General features: G+C 50.0%; 2 long non-coding RNA genes across 3 annotated transcripts; both read left to right on the top strand.

The window, feature by feature from the left end:
- Positions 1-8,104: 8,104 nt before the first annotated feature.
- LOC106822964 (uncharacterized) lies at positions 8,105-15,229 on the top strand. Of its 2 annotated transcripts, none has more exons than XR_011499656.1 (4): positions 8,105-8,611; positions 9,237-9,316; positions 9,411-10,465; positions 13,820-15,229. It is a non-coding gene; the product is annotated as an uncharacterized lncRNA (long non-coding RNA). The 2 variants fall into 2 exon arrangements; XR_011499645.1 differs by lacking the exon at positions 13,820-15,229 and adding an exon at positions 12,077-13,392 and having other exon boundaries at positions 8,183-8,611.
- Positions 15,230-16,144: 915 nt separating this feature from the next.
- Positions 16,145-25,619, top strand: LOC139042666 (uncharacterized). The gene is made up of 3 exons (XR_011499664.1): positions 16,145-16,953; positions 23,486-23,614; positions 23,710-25,619. It is a non-coding gene; the product is annotated as an uncharacterized lncRNA (long non-coding RNA).
- The last annotated feature ends 477 nt before the right edge of the window (positions 25,620-26,096 follow it).

The following is a 26,096-nucleotide window of genomic DNA, read 5'->3' as shown; positions in this document are numbered from 1 at the left end:
GTGGGTTTCTTAGTTTTTATCCTACTTGGAGTCCGTTGAACTTCTTACATGTGTTGATGAATATTTTTCATCAAACTTTGGAAGTTTTCAGCCATTATTTCTTCCAAAAAATTCTGCAAACTTACCTCTCCTTCTGGAATTCCAGTTTCATGTATGTTAATGTACTTAATGATGTCCCACATTTCTCTGAGGGCCTCTTCATTTTCCTTTGTTCTCTTTCTTACTCTCCTTCAGATTGCATAAACTGTATTGATCTATTTTCAAACTCACTCAGTTTTTCTCTGTCAGCTCAAATGTACTTTTGGATCTCTCTATTGAATTTTTCATTTCAGTTATTATACTTTACAACTCTAGAGTTTCCATTTGGCTCTTTTTAATAATTTCTATCTCTTCTTTAACATTCTCTATTTGATGAGTCATTGTTATCATACCTTCTTTTAACTCTTTAAACATGATTCCTTTTGGTTTTTGAATATATTTATAATCACTGCTTTGAGGTCTTAGTCTGTTAACTCCAACATCAGGGACTCCTCAAAGGTAAAGGCAATTTCTGTTGCTTGCTTAAAAAAACACAACACTGAGTGTACATCACACTTTGCTGTTTCTTTACATGACTTATATTTCTTTTATGAAATTAGACATTTTAGGTAATATATTGTAGCAACTATGGATACTGATGTCATCTCTTCAGGAGTTTTTGTTGTTGTTTTCTTGTCTGCTTGCTCATTTGCTTAGTGACTTGCATGGACTATTTTGGTCTATATCCCCTTTGTGTGCATCCACTGATTTCACTCCTCAGAAGGCACAGCTTTGAGCATCAACCCAATCTCTCTTCTATGGCTGACAAGGGTTTTAGCTGGGCTACCATGACTGTTTACCTGATATCCCGGTTGAACTCTACTGGTATCACGCCCAGCTGATATCCTCCACTAATTTCCAGCTGATCACTCTGTTTTTATTGACAAGCCCTGAAGCATACATTGCTCCACAGTCTGATCCAGTAAAGTCTTGCTGCTTAGCAGGGCTTTCTTTGAGGTCAGTCTTTGAAATTTGCTCCAACCCTATGAGGGTTCCTCTCCACTGTCTCTTTCTCTAATTCTCTATGTTAAATTTCTAGCTGGTTTCATTTCAGTTGTTACTCTCCTGGAGCTGCCAACCTCTTCTTAGTTGTTGACCACCAAGATCTCTATTGTCTTTGGAAGTGCCCTTAGGCTTGAACTTCCCTATCTTCTCTTCTACAAGAAGTCAGTTCCCTCAGGGAGAACCACAGAGCAGTCTGTTCTGTCTGCTTGTCTCTCTGTCTCTCTGAGAACTTCTGTGCCACTGTTTTGAGGTTGAGGGTCAGGACAGTGGTCTGCTTCTTTTGGAGTGATATCCCCACTCTACGCTTGATATGGTGGGCATAGGCATTAGTCTCTGGTCTTCTTGGTTTGTCTCTCCTGGTATTGAACCCCTGTCCTATGAGCAATCTGGGTTGAGGGTGATTGGGTTCAGTGTTCTCAGTCTGCTGCACCTGGGTAGAGCTTCTAGGGGTTGGGTGGAAAAAGGGATCCCCAGAGGCTCTCAGACACACTTGCCTGGATTAGAGCTTCTGCAACACAGAGCACGGGGAGGTGAGAAATCCTGGTGGTTTCCTCCTCCTAGGGAATAACTGTAGCCCTCAACTGGGAAGTGAAGGGAGAGGGAGCCCCATCTTCTTGACTGTATCTGCCCAGAACATGGGTTCCATCACATTGAGCTCTGGCAGGGGGGAGGTGAAAGAGAGGGTCAGTACTCAAATGCTGTAGTAGCTCACTGTTTTTACTGAGATTTAGTAGATTTTCTTGAATAAATGTTTCTCCTTTTGCTCTATATCCTTAAGACAAATTCCAGAGACTGTAAATGATTGTCTTTAAAAAAGTAATTTTCACTGGTTATTGTTTTGCTGAGATGAGGGTTTTTGGAGCTCCTCATGTCACCACTCCACAAGTGCTTGTATTTGTTTTTGAAAGATATTTTCATTAAGTATAGAAGTCCAAGTTCACAATTTTTTTTTTTTTGGTACTTTGAAGTTGTTGCTTCCTATCTTTTTTCTTGCCTTATTTCTTGCTGTTGTCTTTGCCTTTCTTCCTTTCTGTGTTTCATGTCATGTTTCTGGGGTTACTTTTAACGTTTTTTAGTTGTGAATATTTCGTTCATACTATGCCTTTGTGTACTTTTCTTCATGTTTCTTGTGCTTGGAATGTGTTGAGTTTCTTGGATCTGTGGGCTTATCATTTTCATTAACTTTGGAAAAAATTTGACCATTATCTCTCCAAATATTTTTTTTGTTCACCCCTCTACATCTTCTTGTTTGAGGACTCCAATTCTACATCAGTTAGGCCACCTGAAGTGGTTCCCCAGATCACTGATGCTTTGATAATTTTTTTGAGTGTTTTTCTCTGTTTCATTTTGAACAGTTTCTATTGCTATGTCTTCAAGTTCACTATGCTTTCCTACTTTGATGTATAACCTGCTTTAATCCCATCCAGGGTGCTTTTCATTTCAGACATTGTAATTTTCATCTCTAGAAGTTTGAGTTGGGCCTTTTTTTTTTCCAGGAAGATTAGCCCTGAGCTGACATCTGCTGCCAATCCTCCTCTTTTTGCTGAGTAAGACTGGCCCTGAGCTAATATTGGTGCCCATTTTCCTCTACTTTACATGTGGGACACCTATCACAGCATGGCTTACCAAGCAGTGCCATGTCTGCACCCAGGATCTGAAGCAGTGAACCCTGGGCTGCTGAAGTGGAACATGCACACTTAACCGCTGAGCCACCAGGTTGGCCCCGAGTTGGGCCTTTTTAAGGCTGCTATGTTTCTACTTAACATGTTCAGTTTTTCCTCCAGCTTTTTGAACATAGTTATAATAATTGTTTATATATTTTAATGTCCTTGTCTGGTAATTTTAATATCTGTGTCAGCTCTGGGTCAATCTGGTTGATTGATTGATTTTAATCCTCGTTATGAGTTGTGTTATTCTGCGTCTTTGGCTGCCTGGTAAGTTTTGTTTAAATGCCAGGTATTGTGAATTTTATGTTGGTGCTGGGCATTTTTGTAATCATATAAATATTCTTGAGTTTTGTTCTTGGATGCAGCTATCTTCATAGAAATCGTCTGAATCTTTCAGGTCCTGCTTAGAAGGTTTGTTAGGCTGGATGGAGCAATGTGTAGCCTGGGGCCAATTCTTACCCACTATTGAAGTTAGGCTCTTCTGAATACTCCACTCCACGAACTGTGAATTATGAGGCTTTCCCATCTGGCTGGTGGGAGCAGGCATTCTTACCAGCTCTGCGTAAATGCTGGGTATTTTCTTCTCTGATCTTTTGAGTTGATTCTTTCCTTGACCTCAGCTTCTTTCTTCATGGATTCTTAATTGAAAACTCAAGGGGCACCCCCTGCAGACCTTCAGAGCTCTCTCTCTGTGCAGCTCTCTGTCTTGAGCACTCTAACCACCTGAGTCTCTCAACCCCAACTCCTCAACTTCCTCTCTGTGAGCCACACCTGGAAATTCTCCCAAGACAGTAAGTTGGGGCATTACAGGGCTCATGTTGTTTGTTTCCCAGCTCTCAGGGATCACTGTCCTTCACTGTCAGATGTCCAATATCTTGAAAACTGTTGTTTTATGTATTTTGCCTTTTTTTCTGTTTCTAGATTTTTTTTTTTCAGGCAGGAAAGGTACCTACAGTTCCTGTTACTCCATCTTTACCAGAAGCATACATCCTGATCTCATAATCTTTTCTTCTTGCATTTCCTGTTGTGACTCTCTTCTCAGGGAATGGATCCATCTTTCAGTCAACTCTCTAACCCAGAACAAGAGAGTCACCCAAGACTCCACCCTCTCCCACAGTCCACTTCCATTCAGCCTTCAAAGTCTATCCTGTCTACATCTCTAATCCTTCCTCTCTCTGTCTCCTCTTTTCCCTCCCCACTAGGCTAATTCAGGCCACCATAGAACCTTGCCTGGATTATTAAATTTTCCTTTTCTCTCTTCTCAACCCCTTCACATCCCTATGAAAATTCCTCTTCTTCTTGTATTCAGTGAGTGGTATATTCATCCACCAAGTTGACTAAGGTAGAAACAGAGGGCATTCTACCTGTTTATATCTAGCAAGCCCAACACCTAGCCCATTGTAGGTGCCAAATAGAGATATTTTGTAGAAATGACTTTTACATGTATGAAAAGATATTCAACTTCATCATAATAAGAAACATACACTTTAAAATATATGAAGATGTCTTCATTCTTCACTGATCAGATAGGCAAAAATCCAAATGTGATAATACACTGTGCAGGGGAGGATGTGGAGGAAAAGGTACTCTCATATGTCCCTAGTAGGAATGTAAATTGGTACAGTCATGGAGGGCACTTGGCAACATCTCTCAACCAAAACTGGAAACGTACATACGTTTGACCCACAATTTCACCCCATCAGATTCGTCTTACTGACGTACTTGAACAAATATATCCATAAGGACATTCAATGCAGTAGAAGCTTGGGAGCAACCTGAACGTCCAGGAGCAGAATACTAGTTAAATGCAACGTGGGGCATTCCATGTGTGTTGAGTGGGGGTGATCTCCACGGTGTGTTGTCAGGTTAAAGGAGCTGTGTGTGCTTCACGGCCCCTCATGAACCCAGGCCGGGGAAGGCCACTGGTGCTTGGGGGATGGACATGGAAAAGAGACTTACTTTTCATTATATACCTTTTTGTAGTCTTTGAGTGTTGAACATGTACATGTATTATTTATTTCAAAGGTAATTATTAAAAATGTGTTGCTGAGTTTTGTTGAATCCCTCTATCACCCCTCCCCCACTGCCACAACCACCCACTCCAGCCCTATGGATTTTCTACCTAAGATTTCCTCAAATCGGTTCCCATTTCTCTCCATTCTCTTTCCCATTTCTGCCTCCTACTCTCTCGAAAGGCCTAATTTGAAGGCCTCCTTGTCCGTGGAGTCTCCTTCATCCCCTCCCACTGGGGCAAGTTCAGTTCTAGACATGTTAGGTTTGGGGAGCCCGGGCCACATACTGAATCTGGAGCTCTGGAGAGAGATTTAGAGCAAAGATGCAGATTTGGGAGTTGTTAGGTACACATCTGACTGTATTCTTGGGCTCTTGAGTGGACTGATGGCTACCAGAAGTGAGAGGCCTTTTGTCTGGGCCTGAGGATTGGGACCTGCTGTTCCTGGAATGAACTTGGGTTATCGGGTGTAAATTCCCCTAGGCCTTCAATTTGATGTTGGACTTGTGAATAGTTGCAGGAGCTATACAAGCACAGAGAACTGCATCTAGCAGGATTTCCTCTGCCTGCCCAAGGACTACGTGACATGTGTTCTCCTCAAGGTCAGATGTCATCCAGCAAGCCCCTCCCATGCCCGGCACTGTGCAGGACTTGGAAGACAGAAGGCACGTTTCCCTCCATTGTCTCCTGGGATGTCCGCAAGAGCTTCCATTTGAGAAGCAGCTCCCTTCCTAACGAAACTGCTGCGTGATGCCCTCTGAGGTCAGCAAGGGGAAGCCTACAAGAAAGGGTCAGGGGACAAGTCTGACCTGGGCTCCTTCACCCAGTGTGGCAAAGTCCTGACATCTCCCAGCCTGAATGTGGGGACAAAGCCTGGCACTGCTGAGGTCCGGACTGACCAGAGGGTGTTGTTTACGAGTCAGGGTGGAGCTGTTCTGAATGTGAACTTCAAATGGAAAATCTGCAGGTTTGTCCTGGAAGCCTATTGTCACCTCGCCTAATGGCTATAATTTCTCCCCTCTGAGTGAGTAGAAGCCCTGAATCTGAAACGTCAGAACTAAAGATGGGTGATGAAAGGGCTGGTGCAGTGGGAACTCTGAGAAGCAACTTGTCCCAGGCCACTTGCACATACTGTTCCTTCTGTCCTGGACACTCTTCCCTCCCTCCTGGACTAAGTGAACACCCCCTCATCCTTCGGTTCTGAGTCCCTCACTTCCCCAGAAAACTTGTTACCTGTGCCCATTGTACCATGGAGGAGGATGGTGTCTACTCAAACGTCAAACCAATGCATTTCTAGTTCGCCATAAACCAGACGGTCCCGTGGGCATCCTCCTCCTGCTTTAATTCTGCTGAGATAATGGATGTGATCAGATGGGCTCTGCTCGGCTCTGAGTTTCAAGACTGACTTGAATCTCCAGTGAGGCAACAGTCTGGAAAATCAGGCTTCATTGTGCCAGAAAGAAGTGTCTGAATGCCACACCTCCCCTTTCAGACAAAGCGTCCGGCTCTGGGGACACAAGGCGCAGTATAGGAGGGACGCTGGCCACGTGCGGACTGGGTCAGTGACGGCAGGCTCAGAGACAGGCAGAGCCCGGCCTGAGCATGGTTCTTCTTCTGTTTCTTCCCCAGTTGAGAGAGACCCCCCGGGCGGGGATGGAAACTTGTGGACACAACTTTTGGTTAAATGTGGTGGAGTAGCCCAGGCATTTACCTAAACCCCACTAAGCCAATAGAGAAGGGGCAAGAGGATGGAGAGCAACAGAGGAAACAGCAGCCAAGGAGAGTCACCAGCAACACTTTGGAGATGGAAAGCGGGTGGAATTTTCCAAGTGGAGGAAAGTGAGGCCTAAGTACCTGGGTGGGCCAGGCCGAGGGAGATAAGCTATGGGACCCCTGGCACCAAGGCCCCAGGCCCTGGAGGGAGCGAGGGCTCTGGTGGCGTGGGCTGTGGCCTGGCCATGTTTGCACAGCAAGCAGCGAGACCTCTAGGGCCTTCCTCTGCCCTCCCCACCCCAGACTGAGGTGACTCTGGAGAGGCTGAGGGTGGGAGGTGAGGCGTGAGAGCCCATGTGGGAAGGCGAGGTCTGGCCCTTTCTCTGCTCCTCTCCTGGGATGTTCCGCCCTCCAGCAGGAGGCTGGACAATCCCACCCGAGGAAGCTGTTGGCTAGGAGGCCAGAGACACGGACGCTGACCCCTGGGGCTCCCCTAGTGAGGTTGTGGGCTGCACCCGGCTGCTCCACGTGAGGCACATCCACAGCCAGGCCCTGCCCTCCCGCCAGAGTCTCCAGCCAGTGTTTTAATGTTTTCCCCTCAAATATTACATACGGCCCGGGGTCTAATCTGAGAGGCAGAGACGGAGCGAACAAAGCAGACAGAGGGACTGGGGGAACCTGAGACGCAGGGAAGGTGAAGGCAGCACGGACCACGCCCACGGCGCCCACCTAGAACCGCTGTCCTCAGCCAGACGGGAGGCCTTGCGTCCTCATCACAGGACGCCTCAGGAGGCCAGTTCAGAAGGAAGAGAGAGACAGAGATGTGAAAACAAAGCATCTGATGGAAAGGTCGAGAGGGAAAGCTCTCCCTTGTCACTGCTCCTGCCAGGGCCCCACGCACTGGGCTGTCTCCCATCGTCTCTACCTGTAGTGTCTCTACCTGTCTCTACTTGTTATCACTCTCTATCTCTGTGCTACTGTTCCCAGTGTGCTGAACCAGTTGGGGACACACGGGTTGAGGTCGCAGCTCTGTCCTCTCTGGGTTTGCGGGAGGAACCTGGCTTCTGCACTGCCAGGAAATGTGTTGGTTCCCCGGGGAAGTCCCCCGTGTTCTCAGACTGCCCTCCCTCTCTGGGGCCTCGGGAAGTCCCCGGGGCTCCAGATCAGGCACCACTGCACACTGAGGCCCCAGTTACTCCTGGCAGCACCCACCTCCCTTCCTGGCCCATTCCCCCAACACCTGCCACCACCCCCTGAGCTCATCTGGAGGTCTGAGGAGGGGAGGACAAGGAAGGGGCGTGGCCGCTGTGGCTGCTTCAGGTGACGCGGTAGAAGTGGCATTTGTCCCGCACTGTCTGGGTGTGTAAGGAGACACTCGCCCCCCAAGGCAGCCCCTCTAAGTGTGCACTGTAGATGGGGAGAAACCTCAGATTCCTGGGCGAAGCTGGGCAAGCACGGGGTCCCCGTGGGCTGCCTCTCCCTGAGGCTTTGGGCTGCCCTCCACTCAAACCTCCAACGGGGCCTGACTTGGTGGCATAACTGGACTCCACAAAGGGGGTGGGGGTGTCATCCCTGATGTGCTGTGTGCAAAGCTCCCACCATGACCCTCAGCTGGCTGACTTGGCAAACCACATTTCTACAACAAGGTAAACAGTGTTATCGGCTCTGACTCTGCTGAACAGACACCGAGACCTGCGCTTTTGCGGGTGACAAGCAGGCGGTTTCTCCGCTGGGCAGGTGGGCCGCCAGCCAGTCCCAGCCCCTCTCTTTCCTGTGCAGGGAGAGCAACCGGCATTCTGGACACAGCCGGTGCTGAAGTCTAGGCAGGTGCTGGGGGGTGGGGTTGACGCCTTTTCCAGGGACAGGGATGTGGGTCCTGCTGGCTGCCGAGTCCTCATCTTGGACTGTTGCACTGTCACTTGCTGCTCAGAGTCCTCCCACCCCTCAGATTAGTGCCCAAGAGACAGCCAGTGCCTGCCCTGCGGTTCCACCCCCTGGGCCGTGTCTGCCTTTCCACCACCATCCTCCTGCTGTGCCCGACTGCAGACCTCGCTTCTCCGAACATTGCAGTGAGCAGGTGTCAACACTGTTCTTTTTCTTGGTGAAATGGAAGGTCACAGCTGCACTCAGGCTTCTGGTAAGTGACAGGTAACTAATGTTCCCACACAAATTGCAAATAATTTTAGCCAAAAGCGGATCCACTTGTTTTTCTGGCTGCCTTGTGTGGGTTTACGGAGAGCAGAGGCACAATTCCTTCAGCTTTTGTGTTATTGATGAAAGCGTGTGGACTTGTGATGGAGGCACGGGCCTGGCCAGTCCAGCTCCCTCTGGTCTGCAGGGCACCCTGGGGTCTCCTTGGCACCTGGCCTTTGCAGGGGTGCCCTGAGCCTCGGCCTGCCCCCACCACGCTCCCATATGCCCAGGAGGCCTCCTACCCCTGCTTCTCAGGGCTCTTGTCCTCTGTACAGCTTGCCTGACTGTACCCAATCCTGTCCACTCTGCAGTTTACCTGGGCTTAACCTCAGCCCCTTAACACAGAGCTTTGCTGAATGTGGCACCAGTCCACGGGCAGCTGGGTGTGAGAGGTTCTCCCACACCTGGAGGCCTCCTCGTGGCCCTGGACTCACTGTCCTGGGTGGCTCTGTGGAAAAGCTCAGAGCCAGCCGTGCTCCTCCAGGAGCCTCGCTTGGGAGGGGAGGAAGAGGGCCCTCTGGCCTGGCCCCCTTCAGGTGTACCTGTTACACCTGGAGTTTTCTCTGCAGACGTGGCAGCCTGGCAGTGACTGCCCTCCCTAGGGACCTGGGTTCTGGCCCCATGGAGATGACTGCAGGCTTCAGCCAGAGTAAGTGTTTAATGAGTGTTGGAAGAATTGGCTGATCTGTGTTTGGTTCTTTAAAATACATCATCCGAGTCTCTTTCTTTCATGTATGTTTCAGCCGCTGCCTTTTGTTGTTGCTGAGCATCCTTCCTCCTGAGCCCCTGGTCCTTGGGCGATGTTCCCCTGAGGGCAGAGAGCCTCCTGGGCTGTCAGCCGGGGCTGACTAGGGGCTGAGGACGCAGAGCCTGGACTCTGAGTCACTTCTGCCTGGGTTACGGCCAGGCTTCTGTCTGAAAGTCCGGGAAAGCCCATTCGTTCATTCAGCAAACATTTCTCAGGCTTGCTAGGGGGCACCAGAGGCACTGAAGGAGTGATGTGGAGTCTATATTCTGGGCTCACACCCAGATTTCTGGTCAGCTGGCATCGTGGGAGGCTTGCATCCCCACTCTGATTCTCTGATCAGCAGCTTAGAAGTGTCTCCAGACAGTTGTGGTGACCTCAGTCTCAGTAGAAATTCTAATTTCCACCTTGGGGGGCACAGGCTGCCCCAGGGACCCCCAGCCCCTGGTGGCTGGGAGAGTTCCAGCTCTGCAGACCCCGAGGGCGCGACCACAGGAGGTCTGATCTGTGCCTCTCTGAGCCAGGCCTCGTCTGTGTCAGCAAATGGAGCGTGGCAATTGGCCAAATTATTCAGATAACAAGAGCAGAGACATCCCTGTGTCCCAAGCATAAGTATTTCAGGGAAAATGGGGCTTCTGCTGCTGGCAACAGAGAGAAAGCTCTATGTCCAGAGGAGGTGGGGAGTGTTCAGCGCTTTGAGGGGCAGCTGGAGGCGGTGGGGGGGCAGAGCCTCTTTCCCAGATTGGGCACCACTTGCCCGGACACCCAATGCCCAGGGCTCCTCTGCGGGCTTTGGTTTTGGGCTCCTCTCTGTCTCAGCTCTCGGGGGAGGGTCAGGAAATAAGAGAAAGGACAAGGTCAGTTTAGACAGGGCCCCGACCAATCTCTTTGGGTCTGCATCCCCAAATGAACCTGTCAACTGATGGAACCAGCAATCAGGATGAGCAGCGCGCCAGGAACCCGTCAGACGCTAAGTGGGAACACATCTGTGGATGAACACGGAAGCCGCTGCGGGCTTTCTCCTGTGATGTCACAGCGGGTTTGGATTTTGAGGTGAGTGGTCCCCCCATGTTTGCTTGCCTCCTTTTCTCTTCTAACCACCCTCTCAACTCATTCATTCAACAGCAAATACCTGACCTGCCCACTGGACACCGTCCCTGGGGGCAGTGGACAATACTGCACCTCTGTCGGTGTCAGAGCCTGGGGAGGCAGTCAGGGCGGCCCACAGCTCACGCCCTGCCATCTGCATCCAGGCGCTCCTCGGCACAAGCTCCAGCTGCCTGCAGTGGGGCCTGTACACTTGCAGACATCCCAGGAGCCGGGGGCGGCGGGCTGTGCACACACCCTGCACCTGCCTCTTTGCTCAGGAGAACAGCGGCTTTCCCAGAGACCTGGCCCAGCAGATGTTTACTTCATGGGCACTCCTAGCTGCATCTAGACACATAGTCACCCCAATAAAGTTGGGGTTCCTTTAATAGAGGGAGAGGGATGTACAGGGTCTGTCAGCAGTGGCAGAAATCAGGCGAGACCTGCCTTCTTGGGGTGGGTGGTGGGCTCTGTCCAGAGGATGTAACCTGGAAGCTAACACCTGCAGGGCGAGGAGCTGGAGGAGATGCCCAATAGAGCTCGGCCGCTGTTTGCCAGGCAGAGAGCCCTCAGCAGCCAGGCTGGGAAACGTGGGGCACCGGGTGCCAGCTGGGCAGTGGGGCCAAGGCTGGAGGTGGCAGGTGTGGCCCCTGGATGTGGGGCTCAGAGTGTGGAGCCCAGTTATCAAATGTTAACATCTGGTTTAGCTGTCCTGGTCAGTACTGGCTGGATTTCAGCCCAGGTCACCCCCATATCACAGATGGAAGTCAAGCCCCGGAAAGACTCCCCGACTTGCCCGAGTGGCCAACCGGGCCTGGGGCAGGTCCTCCAGGATGCCCTGTGCATTTGCCTCCTGAGCTCCTGCTGGCCGAGTCCCAGGCATCCCTCCAGCTGTCCCCAACTCACCTTCCAGGCGGTGCTCAGGGTCCTGGGCTCCCTGAAGAGCCCCTGCTCCTTCCCTCCTGTGACGGGTCCAGGGAGCGGGTCCTGGGAGTCCTCCTTCCCAGTTTCCAGGCGTTTCCGTTGGAGGGTCCAGATTTATTCGGATGGGCTTGCCTGACTCTGCTTCCTGGAGGGGCTTTGCCTACCACCCAGACCTCTGGACTCCTTCTGGCCACGCATTGCTGACCTTCCTGCTGGCTTCATGGGGCTTGGGCTGCAGCTGAATGCCTGCCTTATGAGAGGCGGCGGAGTGCGGAGGCAAGAGCAGGCACCTGGCTTCAGGTCCTGGGTTTGCGGAGCACACCGAACTTTATGGGGTGTGGCCCCTGACAGCCAGCTCTGTCCCTGGGACACTTTCCTCTTTGTGTTGCTGGCGTTTGGTGAGGCGGAGCCCCCGTGTGTGTGTGGTGCAGAGCAAGTGCTCAGGAAGGGCAAGGTGATATTTTTATTGGTACAGTTATTATTGTACCAACTCACTCCGCTGTTCAGTCTAGTGTGGGGGACACAGACTAGGGGCAGGTAGGAAGAGGGAAACACTGTTTATTGAGCATTTACTGGGTGTGGAGTGTTTTCATTTGTTATTTTGCTCAGCCTGGAAAACAACTCCTGAGGTTGACACTTTTGTCCATTGTACAGACAGGGAAAGAGATGCTCAGAGAGGCCAAGAGACTTGCCCAAGGATACAGAGCAAGTAAAGGGGACAGCTAGGGTGGGTGTTGAGGTCAGCTGCCAAACTGAGCCCCACTCTCATCACGGTTCTGGGACTTGGGTTTTCCGTCGAGTGAAAGCAGGAGGATTCCTCCTTTAAGGAAGATTTGCAGTCTCGGAAACACTCATCTTATTTGGCTCCTGAGTGGTGGGTGGAAAGGACTGGCTCGTGTCCCCCTAAATTCATATGCTGAAGCTCTAATGCCCAGTATCTCCAAATGTGACCTCATCTGGAGATGGGGTCATTGCAGATGTAACTAGTTAAGATGGGGTCATCCTGGAGTAGGCTGGGCCCGTAATCCGATGACTAGTGTCCCTGTAAGAAGAGGGAAATTTGGACGCAGAAACGCACACAGGGAGAAGCCACGTGAAGATGAAGGCACAGATGGGGGTGATGCTTCTATAACCCAAGGAATGCCAGGACTGTGGGCAAACCCCCGGAAGCTGCAGAAGGGCCTGGAACAGAGTCTCCCTCAGAAGGAACCAACCCTGCTCTCAGACTTCCGGTCTCCAGAACTGAGCAAGTCTCTGTGTTTCAGCCGCCCGGTCTGTGGCGCTTTGTTACAGCATAAGCGTCCAAACTTAGCTTTAAAACAGTCTGAACCTTATCAGCGCATGACAAGACAATTCTTCTGCAAGTTATCATCCCAATGGGAACTTGAAAAAGAGCAAAGCTGTTTTTGCATAGAGAAGCTGGGATAAATAATAACAGGGTTCCTGGTATTTTCCTTTTTTTGTCTTTGCAAATTTTTAATTTCGTTGAAAATTTCTAGATAATCAAAGATCACTCACTAATCAAGAACTTAGAGGCAATCAGGCATCTTGGAAATGACATTTCAGCTGACGTTCACAGCCACAGGCTCACTGTGGACACAGATCTGCCGGAGACGTGGCCGGGACACAACCCACAGCATCTGCAGCCTCATTTGACATGTGCAAGAACTGATTTTTCAAAAATGAGACATGCTAGTTATAATTCAGTTTGGTGACTACGTTCTCACAGCCCTGAACACTTAGTGGAAAAGATAGTGACCCATAAAAGCATGAAGAGGAAATTTAAGAAGCTCAAGTTCGTTAGATTAATTCAGAGAAAATAAACTCAAGCTTGCTCTGCCTGTGCTGTATTTCACTCTGTGCTCACAATACAGGAGCGATAAACAATTTTTATACCAAAGTTATCAGATCTGTTCAATGTCTAATGGTGAACTGTGACATGTAATGTTAAATGACTTATTTCTTTTGGTAATCCTTGCATAATTTTCCCGTGTTTTCAGGGCACATTGATATTCTTTGTCTTGTTCAAAGGTCTTAATATTTTAGGCTTTTTGGGAGCCTTTCCTTTTTACTGCCAGCTGTGTGAAATTGCCTTTCTTTGCTCCTGGGCCTGTAGCTTAGAACAGCGTCTACACTCCGGGGTGGTGGTGGCCCCAGCTCCGTTTTGACCCTCTCGGAGGTGGAGCCCCCTTCATAGCACTGGGGATTTTTCTTACCGAGCGGGCACGTTGAGATTCAAAGCACAAGGAGGCTTTAATTTCCTTCTTAGATTCCTATAGAAGTGCCTCCCAGGATCCACCAACCAATACAAACAGGTTTGCCTTTAAAGCGGAGGCTGTCTATTCCCTTGGGCAGGGGACCTGTCCTTCTGAGTTGGCTCTTCTCCTGTGCTCCCAGGACTGGCGACCGGCTGAGGCACTATCCAAGGGCCACACTTCCCGACCCACTGTGGTGTCTCTGGAAATGAAATGAGTGCTCCCTTCCAGACGCACAGACCTGCCAGAGAAACCACGACAAACACGGAGGCGCCAAGAGCAGCGCCTGCAGAGGAAAATCACAGAAACGGGCCCTGGCAGGTGCAAAGACTCCTGCCTGGGTGACCGGTGGTCCCAGTCATTTAAGTGGAACGTTCGTCCTCCCTGTGGCAGTGAATGGCTCCCACCTGTCCAGCCCAGGCCTGCGGGGTCCGTCATGGAGCCTGAGGCCACAGCTGTCCCCACTGTGATCTTCAATGATTACACAACGAGTAGTTGTCAACGCCATGTTTAACTCACTAACCAACAACAGACCATGTCCCCTGAACACCTGTGTGAGTCTGACAATAAGACTAAACCTTTGGGGGGCTTCTGGGCTGTGCAGAGCCAGCTACCTTACAGTGAGGGTCGTTACAAATGCACTGTGACAACAGTTTACATCTTCCAACAGTGGGCGATGCAGCTCAGGCTGGCCATCAGGAATTGCTCTAGCATGCCACCAAAGTCACTCGTCTCTCCCGTGTTCTTTCACATCTGATCACAATCCTGCATGCTGCTTACTCCCACGCCTACGACTCCAGTGAGATCACTCACCTGTCTGCCCCCTTGTTTCTTCATTGAGTGCTCATGTCCCAAACCAAGCGCCTGTGTGCCCCACCCAGAACCCCGAGCTCACTCAGGCGAGGTGGCCCAGGTTCTCACAGTGGCTGTGGCACAAACCCTGGTGTCATCTTGATTCATTGGTCTTTCTTGCACCCACATTTTCCAGCAAAGGCAGTTGGCTCTACCTTCAAAGCATATCCAGACCCAGCCACAGCTCACCACCTCCATGGCTGCCTCCCTGCCCTGGGTACTGCAGTCACCTCCTGCAGGGTCTCCTTGCTTCTGCCAGGTGTCCTTCAGCTGCCACCCAATTCATCAGAGTAAAGCTGCTGTCTGGCCCCATGCTTTCTCCTTGACTTCATCTGCTTTCCCTCCAACTTCATCTGCTGTCCCTGGCTCCCTTCTTTCTTGCCACACGGCTTCCCACTGTCCTTGAACAGGCCAGGATGGCTCCAACCCCAGGGCCTTTGCACTTGCTCTCACTCCAGATATCTGTCCTTTTCAGGGTCAGCAAAGGTGGAAATCCTTATTGGCTCTCTGGGAGGACAGGCCACAGGATAACAGGAATGATCAGAAATAGAAATACATCAATTAATATAGCAAAAGAGTGTATTGTATTTATGCACTTGTATGTGTGCCAGCTTCTGACTTATTTCAAGATGTTAAGGTTTATGGAAAACCCCACAAATAATTTCTATGCTATTTGCCAGTAATACAGATTCCAAAACTTAAAAGAGGAAATATTGGCATAATAAGAACCACTCTGGGTTAAAAGACCCTCTGACTGGTCTTGGCTGTCCCGACATGGACCATCCTGTCTCGATGGATGGGGTGGGTTGGAGAGGAGACTTGAGCGCCAGCCGGGCCTGCCCCGAGGTGGGGGTCCCTTAGGGCTTGTCCCCCAGGAGAGCAGACCACAGAGCGAGGAGGCATGGAAAAGGCTTTCTTGGCAGAGGAAGTAGCGCCTTGGTTTACGTTCCAGGCGAGGGGACTTCCAGAGCCTTTCCAGTCTAGTGGGAACCCGAAATGAGCAACACTGCGGGCTTTCTCGTCCCTTTTGAGAAGCGGCTCAGAGCCTGGCCCTACTCACTTTCTGCGGGTCCACCCCAGACAAAGCCACCAGACTTGTGCGCCGTGGGGAGACTCAAAAACACGTCTGGCATGTTTACGTGAGCCCGAGAAAAAGGACCCAAAGCTTTCTCGGAGCTGAGGTTTAAACTTCAAGTTCTATGTCTGCTGTGAAGGCACAGAAGACGCTCTCAGTGCATGTCATTCTCTGGGGATGGGGGCCAGTTTATTGTCGAGGGCCCTTTCTTTGAAGATTCTGCTGCGATGTGGCGGTTTTTGCTTGGGTTTCCCTTTTAAGGTTGGATGAACAAGGGGCAAATTTTCTGAGACCAGACTGCTTTCCTGTCTGAGTTGTTTTTGGGGCAGTGGGCAAGGACAGTGGGTTAGCCAGGCCCTCCTGCCTTCCAGGGACGTCCTGATCTTCCCGGAAGTGTCCCCTGGGCCAGGCTGACCTGGCCGGGCCGCAGGGCTGGATCCATCTTGTGGCTCCAGGTGAGCACAGCTCACACCCAGCTCACAGCCCTGCACCTTGTTCTGGGGCCCTGTGCTCTCCTCCTCACCAAGCAGCTGCTTGGGCGTGGTCTCATGACCCATTGGCCCTTTCTAACCCTTTCCCCTGGAGGCTCAGTGAACTGCCTTAGTATCTCTGTGCCCAGAGCAGACTTGGCTCCACCTTCTGGCCACTTCTGTCCCCCAGCCACACTGGTGCTCGCTGGACACTGGGCCCTGTGGTTGGCTGGTGGGTGCGTCCACCTGCCTGGAGCCAAAGCCTTGCTCAGGTCTGCGGCAAAGTCACTTTGTGTCCCCTCAGAAAACTGCATGTCATCTCAGTGGGAACAGGAATGCCCCTCAGTGGGAACAGGAATGCCCCTGAGCCTGTTGAATTTCTGAAATAGCCCCAAATCTGTCCCAGAAGAAGAAGAAGAAGAAAGAAAACTGGGGTAGCAGGAGTGTTTGAGGAGAAAATCACTGAGAGTTCTCCAGAATGAATGAAAGACGCTTGTTCACAGACGCAAGAGATCCAGTAAATTCCAAGCAGAAGGACTGAAAATGCAACACAGTGAGTGGCCCCGTGGCTCAGAAGGTGGGGCCCAGGCCCACCCATCTGGGGCCGGCGCCGAGTGTCCAGTGGCTGTGCAGGGATGCGGCCCGCAGCTCAGAGGCTGACCCACGGAGGGTTGTTGCCTTTAGAGGGCGGCAGAGCTATGGCCTGGATGTTGGAGAGCTGGGGGGCAGGGACCACGTTTTGTGGGGTTCTTGAGCTTAAAGATTGTGGAGAGGAGCTGCAGGCGGAGGCGACCGAGGAGAGATGGCGCCGTGGGACCCTGAGCCACTCCAGCTGTGGCAGCAGCAGCAGCAGCAGCATCCCATTCCGCCCCGCGGCAGGTAAGGAGGGCTGAAGCTTGCTGTTCAGTTCAGTGACCACAGGTCACCTTTGCGAGCGCCGCTTCTTAGAGACATAATAACTCTGAATGACCCACTTTCTTTCGGAGATTTATTACAGCTTGTTGTTATTTTATTATTACTCTCTGCAATTTTCTCTTCTACTGCTCCTGGGAGCAGTAAGTTTAAAGTGCAGTCCTTCAGAAAAGGCTTGAATTGGGCATACATCATCATCTCCGTAGATGGCCTGCTCACAGTGAGCGTCGTCTCAAGGTTTAGAAGGGGACGCTGTGGCTGTTTCCACCCTGGCTGCTCCTTTTCGCACAGGTTGTTCCCTTGGGGGCTTCGGGGGTGGGTGTGTGCGTGTGTGTATGTGCTCGCGCGTGGGTTGTGTGACCTTGGAGGTAACTTCATTGCTCTAAGCCTGGGCGTCCTTATCTGTTGGGGGCAGGGTGACGAGCTCTGCCTTGTTGGGCTCTGGTAGATTAGCATATGGCTGGATGGGAAGTGTCTGCATTTTTCTGGGTGTTGGGCTGGAGTCTGGGAGACAGGCCATGGCGTGTGTGCGTGACTGTCCTGGTGGCCTGGGATGGTGGAAGGATGACAAGGGTGGAGTCCTTTGCATGTGCTGGATCCGGAGAAACAGGAAGCAACGCTGCCAGAAGTAGGTGAGGTGTCACAGCCTGGCTCCTCTCTGCTGCCCTTGTGCCCTGAGTGTCACCTGCACTGAGACTCGGGAACTTGCCAGAAGCCACAGTCCAGGTCAGGACTGGCACCTGGTTCTTTCCCACCCTGGCTTCACGCGGTCTCCGAAGCACGAAGCAGAACCCTGAGAGCAGCACCTTGGTCAGCAGAGTGGTGACCAGAGCCCCCTGCTCACTCCGGCTGGTGCCTCAGTGGACCTGACTGGTGACAGCTGTACACAACGTTAAAGAAGGGCTGACTGTTTCACCCTCCTCACCCCAAAAGCATCTGGAGGAGAACCAGCTGTGCATTCTCCCGTGACTCCAGGCTTGGCAGTACGCCCAGGCACCTGCCCTTGCCCCCAGGAACCCTGCCCTTAAAGATGAGTGTTCGGGCAAGATGGGTGGAGCTTTCTGAACAGAGGAGGCCCAGATGCTATCTCAGGGCGTTCTGTTCCTCCGTGCACCTGAAACTGCCTCGCCCTTCCTGCTCCTCCCGCTGCCCCCTTCTAGCCCCTCGTGGCCGTGATGGCTGTAGGAGACCCTGTGCATGTACCCGCCCATCCCATACCTGTTCCGTGTGCCCCTCCCTCCCAGCTTTGTTGTGCTTCTATGACCTGCACCTCCCATGCTTTGTCAGAGAACCGTCCCCACCTGCAGGTGCAGGGAGCTGACAGTACTCGGGGTGGGGGCAGTGACTGGGCAGGAAGCCAGGACGGCTCTGGGCAAGACTCCACCCTCCAGAGTCCCCACGGAATCCTCCTGGCTGTCCCCTTCCCGGTTCTGTTTCCTCATTCCCTGGGGGTAGATCCTTATCATGTACACAGGGATGGCCTTCTCGGGGTCTGTGCCTGAACCCTGAATCCTGAATCCTGGAGTGTCTGTGGTCCTGGGACCCAGAGACTAAGGATGTGATTCTCAGCTGACCAGACGGCGACAAGTGCCCCTCCCTGGAGGTAGGTGGAGGGCTGACTGCTCCTGTGTGCTGAGGCATTGCAATTCCTGACTCCTCCCTTCAGTGAATTGGGATGGGGTACCAATGCCAGGGGGTGGCATAGCTTGTACAATGCCCCTGGGATTTGGGAGATCCAAGGGAAATGGGCACCCTACCCGAGCTGTGGAACTGGATGGTGTTTGGAGGTGCCATTAATGCAACAAAGGGGAAATGGTCAAACAAGACAGCAGTTACCAAGCTAAGGTGACAAGAGCAGACCAAGACCAGACACACTAGCCAGAGGCAGAAGGTCAGGGAAGCATGAATTTATAGTCACTTCCTCCACCAGGCCAGCTCCCAACAGGGAGGAGTGGGACTCTGAGGTGGGGCATCTAGGTGGAGGTCTTTAGGAACGTTGGGCCCTAATTCCCTGAGCCCTCTGGGACTGTGGCCACCCTGGAGGCCTGTACCAGGCAGATGTCTGTCACTCTCTTTGGTGTCCAGCTCACCTCCTCCCCGGGCCACGAGGCTGCTTTCTCTGCCCTGAGCAGTGCCCTCCCAACTACCAACCTGTGACGGTGCCCAGATTCCCAGGTTCCCTCAGGGAAATCAGTGGCAATGACACTGCATCACTTCCTCTGGGCTTGTGACACCTGCCCCTTGTTCTCAGGTGTCCCCCCAGCTCTGTCTCCCAGGCCGCCTCTGCTTTTCTGGGGGTTTCTTCACCCAACCCACACAGCCTCAGCATTCAGCACATGTTTCGGGGTAGCCCACCCTGCACTTGGCACCCCCACTCTGCTGTGCTGCATTCCAGCACAGCAGGGCCCCAAAAGCACAGAGAATGGCTGAGTCTCTGAATAAGATACAAACCGAATACATGGAACAGACATTCTCATCAACCACTGATTACATGTAAAGCTTCCCAGTGACTTTCGAGTCTTTGGGCCCTTTAGATGGAATGGGGATGCAAGCTCTGGGTCCCTGGAATGCCTTGGTGATCCCACGTGGACGGCAGTCTGATCGCATATTTGATTTCCGTTCTCCCCTGAAAATCCCCGGTCACCAGCACTTTCCTTGTGGGTGTGCAGGTAATGCAAAGCTATTTCTTGTTTCTCTGCATCAACTTGAGGATCACTATTCACTAAAAAGAAATTTGTTTGCCTTATTAATGTTGCTAAATGGTTTTTCAGTGATCTCAAGGTGATGTTTATATGTGAGAATGGTTTTCTTTGTATTGTTGCTGCATTCTGAAAGAACGCATCTCTATCCTTTCGGGATTGCTGAAGGAAAGAAGAGCCCTGTCTGCTTATCTGAGGGGGTCGGGGCGCTGGAGGGAACTCTGTGGGTGCAGAGACATGCTGATGTCACCTGGGGAGAGGACAGGGCGCAGGCGGTGTGACTGCAGGGTCGGTTCAGTGAGAACCAGAGCCTTTTTGTGACCCTCCTTTATATCGGCTGGCTATGCAAAGTTACTTGGTTAAATTGAGCATTATTACTAAAGACAGCAAAATCCAAGCCCTTATTTGAGTCCTAAATTTGTCAGTTAGTAGCCATGTGACTGGTCACCTCATCTCTCTGAGCCCCACTGTTCTTATTTCCCGTGATGATAAAGATGGTGATGACACTGGTGACAAGATGGTGATACCTTGCCTCGTGTCACATCTCTGGAAATGAGTGAAGACTAGCCAGATGAGGAAAGCAAAGGTGTGTGAGGAGAGCCGGCTGTAGCGAGGGAGTCGGCCCGTCACTTGGTTTGGCAGAGACGCAAAGGCAGGCAGGGGATGGGGGAGCTTCATAGGGGAGAAAGGAAGCTCAGGGTGCCCTGATGGGGGCTGTGGGCCTGGGGGCGCTGGGGTGGGCTAACTAGAAGTGGGGCGTCCTTGTGATTGGTTAGGGGAGTGTGTTCGGCTGTCTCTGGTTGGTCCTGAGTTGGAAGCAGGAGCAAAAATTAGGGAAGCTATCAGTTATTGACCAAGTCCTGGTCATTAGGGGCGGATCGTTATGGGGTTATTGTGTAGCCTCCTGGATTGTCACTAGAGACAGCAAGCTGGCCTCCTGCAAGTCTGCACGTGCAAGTCTGACATGAGCCAAACTCCAAATGCCCAGATCTCCCCAATCCTGGCTCACAGGAGCGACTGAGTGTATTCAGTCTCTCACCTCGGAAGCTGTTGCTGGACCAGCTCCAGAGAAGGGAGGTGGACATGCGAGCCTTTACATCTGTGTCCTAACGCTGAGTTGACAGAGGACAGGCTGTCAGGGGGACCCGGCATGTGGCTGGTGACCACGGGTCTGGTGGAGGTGGCACAGCTTCAGGGGAGTTTGGCAAGATGCGCCTCGGGGTGCAATCCTGGAGCTGGCGGGGCCCAGCATAGGCTTAACCTTGAACCACCTTCTGGCACATAACAGTGAGTGGGAGACGCCTTGCGCTGGAATTAGTCCTTGAGTCAGGAGCACATGGGAGGCCCGGATGGTCCTGCGTCCAAAGACTGCCATGGGAAGACATTTCTCCGAAATTTATTTCCTGGGTAAAAGAAGAATCATTCTTTAAGGTTAATAGCTCAATTTTCATTTAATGAAACGCTATTTCCCCGGAAAGCTCAGTTCCCAGCAATTTTATTCCCAGTATGGCTGTGCATCAGAATCGTCTGGACATTTTAAAATTTAAAATGTAAAGTTCTCGCCTCAATTACAAAATGGGCAAAGGATCTGAATAAACGTTTTTCCAAAGAAGACATACAGATGACCAACAGGTGCGTGAAATGGTGCTTGACCTTACTAACCATTAGGAAAATGCAGATAAAGACCATAAGGAGACATCGCCTCACACCTGTCAGAATGGCTATTATCAAAAAAGACAACAGACAAGTGCTGGTGAGGACATGGAGGAAATGCAGCCTCGAGCTCTGCTTGGAACCTTTGCTTTATAGGACACTACATCTAAATTCACTAAATTCAGACAGAGTTTATTGAAGCCCTATGGCATGAAGATAAAAAGAAGAAGATGAAAATGACCATTTTGTGATCATTCTGGTGCATGAAGCTAGATAGTTGCCTGAAGTAAAAGCACAATATAATTTTTGTAATGTTAGTTATTATTTTGTTTCATTTGACTTTATTTTATTCTTTCCTGTAACGAAAGAGGAGAGAGAGATACAGACAGAGACAGACACACAGAAAGAGAAAACTAAAGCGAATGAGCTGTCCTAAGGCTGCAGACCCTCAAAATCTTTCCTTGGTCCTAGTTGGGGGGGTCTCAGAACTCCCCCCACATCTGTCACCTGGCAGCCTGGAGCCTGGGGCAGAGGCACCGGCTCCAGGTCCACCCAGCGTTGGCGGCAGGATGGTGGCTGGGCTCAGGTTTCTGGTCCTCAGCCCAGGATGTGCCGGGGCCTGCCACACTCGTAAGACCATGCCGTCTGAGGCGGGAGGGGGTACAGCAGAAACTCGAGAGAAGACAGCTCAGGCTGTCACGGAGCCCACATTCCAGGATGAGATCCTCAGCCGGGGAGACAATGCTTGCTTTGGACGTGAACCAAACTCCAGATGCCCAAACCTCCCCCATCCTGGCTCATAGGAGTGAGCGAGTGTATTCTGTTCAGGGCCCGCCTTTCCTTCTCACTGCCCAATGTCTGCCAGTGGCGTTGGAGGTAATGAGCCAAGTCCCCAAAGGACCCCTTCCTAGAGGCAAACTGGACCATTACAGTATTACCTTTTTCAGAGAGAAATTTCTGGAGCCCAATGTATTTTGCATGGAGCAACCAACTATACATAGCAAGCTGAATCCTTTTCTGTTCTATAGAAGAGAAGTCTGTGTCCACTTTTGATAGCTGTAGGCAGAAAAATTCCCACCAGTCCCTCCATCTAGGGCTGAACTTTGAAGTGACCACAGCCCTTAACCCTGTCACCTCCATGTGCTAGTTTGAGCCCTGGGTGAATCCCTTCGCGTTCCCCAGATGGACAGCATTACATGGATGCCTGGGGCTTTGGCCCATCCTGGAATTCTCCCTGCAACGCTAACCCGGTGAATTTATGGGGAAGCCAAGTCCAAGACGAATGAGAATGCAGCCAGCTTTCCTGGACCACGCCCCCGAATCTTGCGGTGAATAACAGGCATCCGTGAGGTGCTGGTGGACTTGAGAATGGGAGCCAGCCCCTGGGATCCCAGCAAAGCTAAAAGGCTACCAGCTTCCCGTGGCTGAGACAGTCGACACCCACCTGGCCTCAGTCCTGGGACCAGGCACATCTCAAGTGTGGAGTGTAGGGGACACTGGAGGTCTGCACTCTCTCATTGTGTTTATCACGCTGTGTCCTGAGTTGCAGCCTTCCTTAAAGTGAATCAAACTTGGTTCGGAGTGAGGGCTCTTGTTTGAATGTCTGGATTCAGGGTGCTGCTGCTGGCCACCCAGGGTCGGCATCCACCCTGTAGCTTGTCCCTCTAACCTACCTCTCACTTGCAATCACCAGGAAAGCTCTAACCTTCTGGGCAAAGACCTCTCCTGGACCCTCCTTCTTATTCCGCTCCTGGCCTGGCCATCTTTCGCTTCTGGGAGGGCAGGTATGCGTTCCAGAAGCACAGAGATGGCATGGCCATCTCCATAGGAGTGTTTGGAAATAGATTCTGCAGGACATGGCCTTTTACCTGGACTTTGAGGCTGGTCATGACATGAGTGCGTCCTGGCTGAGGGTGAGGGCATCCGCATGCACCCCTCTGGGGAGGGGGTTGTCATCAGGTCTGTGACCACAGCCATTCAGACCAAAGCATTTTGGAACAGAAATGTTGCGACGCCACACATTTTCAGCGAGGCTGCTCTGGACCCAAACAGTCCTTAGGTGTAAGCAAGAGTTAAACTGAATGTACACTTTTGAAACTTGTCTGTGCTGTATGTTTCCAGTAATTTACCTTTAGTTCTCAACCTAGCACTGCTGGTGCTCATTGACTGGCTTGTGAACAGTGCCTTCACTGGACACCCCAGATCAACATGCAGGTCCGATGCCTGGGGGCCCACATGGAAACGAGACTTGACAGTTCACACCGTGGAACTGTGTGGTGAGAATTTTACCTCTTTCTTTTCTCTTTAGTCATATCGTTGAGTTACTTCTGTAAGCATCATCTACTCTTTATTTTCTTGGTTCCCTCATCAGCATGGAGAGGAAGAAAAGGTGCCCAGGATTCAGTGGGTTGACATTTGCTGCTCGCGTATTCTGAGAATCTCCCCTGAGAATAAATCTATTGCTTATTAAAAAAATAAATTATAAAGACTTCCTGGTAAAGATGGTGTCATGGACCCAGATCTTAGAATCTCCCTTCCCCAATTCCTGGTGAGACTAATAAATAGTAGAAAAAAATTAGCAAAACATTTTCCACTCTCAAAGACAGAGGTATAAATTCACACCACAGCATTTGAGAACGGCAGCCAAGGAAAGCGGTAGAAGATTCTCGGGCAGCATCTAACTCCTTCACAGCTCCCCGGAGACTATCCTGGAAAACAAGAGTCAACAAAGTCCTAATAGTTCTCACTTGAATTCCCTAATGTTGGGAGAGGTGGACAGACGGTGGGTGTACAGCCTGGAGAGAAGTTTCAAGAAATCCTCAAATTGGAGGCTCTTGCCAACCACGGTGCAATCTCAAGGTCTAAGCAGAGGCAAGAAAATTACCAAGTTTGACATTTTCTAGGACTCCACGCTGAGTTAAGGAAATGCCCAAACCAGTATCCTGCCAAGCGGGCTGACACTCCCCTGAGTAACTGTGTGACATTTAGCGCAATCTCAGAAAAGACAGCAGAACCCGGGAAATCCAATACAGCCTCACAGAGCAAGAAGAAAGGGAAATTTTAGAGACCCAATATCAAGTGAGTGCAAAAATCAGCCCCTTTATAGAACTAGAAAATGAACTAGAAACAGAATATACACAGCTAAAATTTAATCAACTCTTCTGGAGGAAAGTCTTGAAATAATCGTTGTGAACAAACACATAGGAGCTGTACAGAGATATGAAAGCAATTAGAAAAAACATCAAAGATTTGATGGGTTGACTTAGATGATCCAATATGAATAAAATTTATTAATGTTAATTAGAAAACCAGTCAATGAACAGAGTTTTCAAAAATGTAATACAAAAATTCCTGAAGTTAAGGGAACCTGAAGTTAAAGATTGAAGATGCATAACTATGAAGTAGTCTAGAAAAAATTCATTATTAAATGGACACATTATTAAGCGGGCATGTTTTGACTGAATTATTGAACTTTAAGTGAAAAGAAAAATTATTTAGGTTTTGAGGAAGAAAATGAAATTCATATACAAGGAGAAAAAAACCAGGCTGACTACATACTTCTTAGCAATATTCAATGTGAAACGACAATTGAGCAATTATCTGGGGCGATTAAATTGTTACCCTAAAATGTAAAGCCAGTAAAATTGTTATTAAGTCTAAAGGCAATAGGAGGCATTCTTTAAAATCTCAAGAAATATAGAGCCAGTGAATATTTTATTGAAAAAAATAGTCCAGTGAAGCAAGTCAGTTGATCCAAAGATGAGTGAAGAGGCTATGCTCGGGGTCGGAGGTCACTGGTCAGTGGAGCGATGTCCAGAAAGTTCTGAGGGAAGGCGACTGTGACCCAGGAATTTTACACCCAGCCAACCTTTCTTTCAAATACTAAAGCCGTAGACAGACATTCTCAAGTGAGCAAACTGCAGAGAAGAAACCACCCAAGAATCTTTCCTGAAAAAACGTGACAGTGAAATCCAGCGAAGCAGAAGATGAATAAAAACAGAGTGTAGAAATGGACAAAAGAACTGGAGGAGTATACTGAATCCACGGAAATATAGTTCTATATGCAGGGATTTCGATAATTGAATTGAGGGTGAATGCTTTATAAGCAGGAGAAAACATAAAATTATCAAAAATTTACAAAGAGGTGGGAGGTGGAGATCACAGGTGGAGTAAGTGCAATATTCTCATGGCTCCCAACTCCTAATGTTTTGTGTGTTGTAAAAAATGTTTTCGGAATCCAAATGATCTTTTCTGGTGAATAAACACTACTCGAGGTTCAGCATTTAATTGTTTCATCCCAGTTTCTTTTTTAATTTATTTCAAGTAAATTAAATTTTAAAAATTAAATTAAAGTAAGTATGTGTAGGATGAAAAAAATTCAATTTCTTTATCTATAATCTGTCTATATCTATCTTTATCTATCCATCTATCTATTCATCTACCAATCTATCTATATCTATTATGTATCTACCTATGTATCCATCCATCATCTACGTATCATCTATCTACCTTCTAGCTGAGTGCATGCAGTATTTCCATTTTGTAACACTGTATCTGTCTAGCCTTCCTCTGTGCCTATGTGTGCATGCAGTGACAGAGGTTGAAATCATGGTAACTATCATTGTGTATTAGTCTGATGGGTCTGCCATATCAACCTACCGCAAACTGCATGAATTTAACAATAGAATTTTTTTCTCACAGTTTGGAGGCTGGAAAGTCCAAGATCAAGGTGCTGGCTGATTTGGTTCCTGGGGAGGG

The sequence above is a fragment of the Equus asinus genome, chromosome 1, assembly GCF_041296235.1.
Source record: "Equus asinus isolate D_3611 breed Donkey chromosome 1, EquAss-T2T_v2, whole genome shotgun sequence".
In the NCBI taxonomy this organism is placed as follows: Eukaryota; Metazoa; Chordata; class Mammalia; order Perissodactyla; family Equidae; genus Equus; species Equus asinus.
This window is presented reverse-complemented; position numbering and strand designations above follow the sequence as displayed.